The following is a 2500-nucleotide window of genomic DNA, read 5'->3' on the forward strand; positions in this document are numbered from 1 at the left end:
GGGAGAGGGGTGCTCGGCACGGCCCCCTCCCGGAGGCGCGCCCGCGCCTTCGGGGCTCGGAGGAGGCGGCTCCTCCGGCTCTTCCCGCACCGGGGAAGCGGGGCTTTTGCCCGGCCGGGTAGAGCCCCGCTCTCGGGCCCGAGGCGGGCCCTCTGGCGCGGCAGAGGGTGGGGAAACGCCGGGGGTCGAGGTCCTCCGGGCGTTCCGGGCCGCGCTTCGTGGCGGGGGAGCGCGCGGGACCCGCCGCCGGGGAGGCGCGGCGGCGGAGGCGGCGGCGAAGGCGTTCCTCGCCCCGCCGGCGTCGTCGTCGCCGCGGCCTCTCCCGGCGTGGTCGGCGAGGTCGCTCGGCGGCCGGGCCGCGTCCCCGCACCGGCGGGGCGGCCCGAGCCGCGGCGGTCCTCTCGGGCGCAGCGCCGGGCTACTGAGGGAAACCCCGGGCCCCGAGAAGGACGCCGCGGTGGTGGCGGCAGACGTCGGGCGCGCCCCCGCCGGTGGACGCTCCCCCGAGGGCGGCAGCGGGGGAGGCACCCCGGCGGGGCCATGCAGGTCGTTTCCCTCGCCCCAGGGCCAGGTACCTAGCGCTCCGCGCCTCCGGCGGCCCCCCGGCTTCCTTTTCCTCGGCGTCGTCAAACGCTGCGGGGAGGGGGCCGCGAAAGGGCCGCCGCCGAGCCGGGGCGGCGGTTTAAAGACTCGGGCGGCTCGGCGCGTCCTTCCGCCGCGGCGGCGGCGGCGGCGGTTGCCGGGCGGCGGTGCGCGGCTCCATTGAGGGGTGGGGAGCTACTCCCGCGTGATCCCCTGCGGTGGTGCCCGCGGCCACCGGCCGCGCGGCCGTCGTCCCGCCGCGTTACCGCGCGCGGGGGGTTTGTCGCGCCGCGCCGGGGAGGGGCGCCCTGCCCCCCCCTCTCCGCGGCCCGGCCTCGGCGGAGAGGCCGCGGCGCGCGGTCGGCCGCGGGGGCCGACCCGCTCGCCTCGAAACGGGCGACGCCGGCAGAGAGCGCGCGCTCTCTCGCCCCTTCCTCAGCTGCGGGGTTGCGGCCGCCGGGGCCCGCCGCGCTCTCCTCCTTCCTCGGCCGCCTCTGCGGTCTCTGGGGTGCGGCGCCGCGCGCGGCGCGGCCGCGCCGTCTCTCTCCCCTCGACGGCCTTCTCCTCGAGCGCGCCGGCGGCGCCGGTCGCCGGCCGTCCCCGGCTCAGCGACCGCCCGCCCGCCCGGGGCCGAGCGCTCGGCAGGTCCCTCCGTCGCCGGAGAGTCCGCGAGCGCGGGCGGCCCCGTGCCGAGCGGCGGCGGCGCCGCTCGGCGAGTGTCCCCCGCCAGCGGGGACGGCCGGCCGGACGGCGCCCGCCGTCGCCGGCGGCGGTCCCGGCCCGGGCCCCGCCCGCCGCCTCCCCGTCGCCCTTTTCTCCGTCCGCTCGCGGAGCCCCGGAGGAAGGTCGTGCGCGCGGCGGCCGTGGGGGGTTGGGGGGGGGGGCGCTTCCCCGCCCGGTCTCCCCGCCCGGTCAGCGGGGAGAAAAGGGCGGGCGTCGCTGCCCCCCTCCCCGCCTACCCCCCCGGCTCGGCGCCGCACGCCTTCCCCTGGGCCGCGCGTGCCCGAGGAAAAAGGGGCTCCGTGACGGTGCGAGGCGGCGGCGGTCCCGGGAGTGCGGCCGTTGCGGCGGCGGGTCAGCCGTCCGGCAGGCTCCGGGCGCTCGCGACGCCGGCTCGGGTCTCGGTGCGGCGCCCGCCTCCGGCGCCGGCGGCGGAGCGCGTCCGCCGGGCGCTCGCCCTTCCCGGCGGGAGCGGTCCCGCGGGGGGCGTTGCCGGTTGGGCGGTGGCCGTCGTGTGCCGTCTCGAGCGCGGCAAGGCCGCTGGGGAGAGAGAGCGAGCCGGCCGCGCGGTGGCGCGGCGGCGCTCCGCGGGTCCGCGGAGCGGCGGTGAGAAGGGAGAGCGGCGCGCGCGGGGGCCGACGGCCGCGCCCCCGGCCGCGTGCGTCCCGTCGTCCCGTTGCAGCGAGGCCGGGCGGGCCGCCGTGTCCCCCCGCGGTCCGGCGCGCGCCGCGTGCCTCCTCCGTGCGGAGGCCGGGCCGAGCCCGGGCGCCTGGGCCGCCTCCGGAGGACGGCACAGTTTGCCGGCGGCGTCTCCCCTCGCTCGTAGCGGCGGGGGGAGGCGGTCGGGGACGCGGGTCCCCCCGCCTTTCCCGCCGACCTTCGGAGCGTTCCGTTGGGCGTTTCGCTCTCGGATGGTTTTTCTTTCCCCCCCCACTCGGTTCGTTGCGTTGTGTGCTCGTACGGTCGAAGCCGGGGGCGGCCCGCGTGCGTGCCCCCTCGGCGAGAGAGAAAAAAAGGGGCCCCCTCCGCCCGTGTGCGGGGTTCGGTGCCGAAAGCCAGACAACTCTTAGCGGTGGATCACTCGGCTCGTGCGTCGATGAAGAACGCAGCTAGCTGCGAGAATTAATGTGAATTGCAGGACACATTGATCATCGACACTTCGAACGCACTTGCGGCCCCGGGTTCCTCCCGGGGCTAC

General features: G+C 79.4%; 1 non-coding gene across 1 annotated transcript in view; it reads left to right on the plus strand.

Annotated features, from left to right (window-relative positions):
* The first annotated feature begins 2363 nt into the window (after nt 1–2363).
* LOC144248088 (5.8S ribosomal RNA) overlaps nt 2364–2500 on the plus strand; it is a 153-nt gene continuing 16 nt past the window's right edge. The window contains exon 1 of the ribosomal RNA XR_013341492.1: nt 2364–2500. This exon is cut by the window's right edge and continues 16 nt beyond it. This is a non-coding gene — a ribosomal RNA (5.8S ribosomal RNA).

The sequence above is a fragment of the Lonchura striata genome, chromosome 37, assembly GCF_046129695.1.
Source record: "Lonchura striata isolate bLonStr1 chromosome 37, bLonStr1.mat, whole genome shotgun sequence".
Lineage (NCBI taxonomy): Eukaryota > Metazoa > Chordata > Aves > Passeriformes > Estrildidae > Lonchura > Lonchura striata.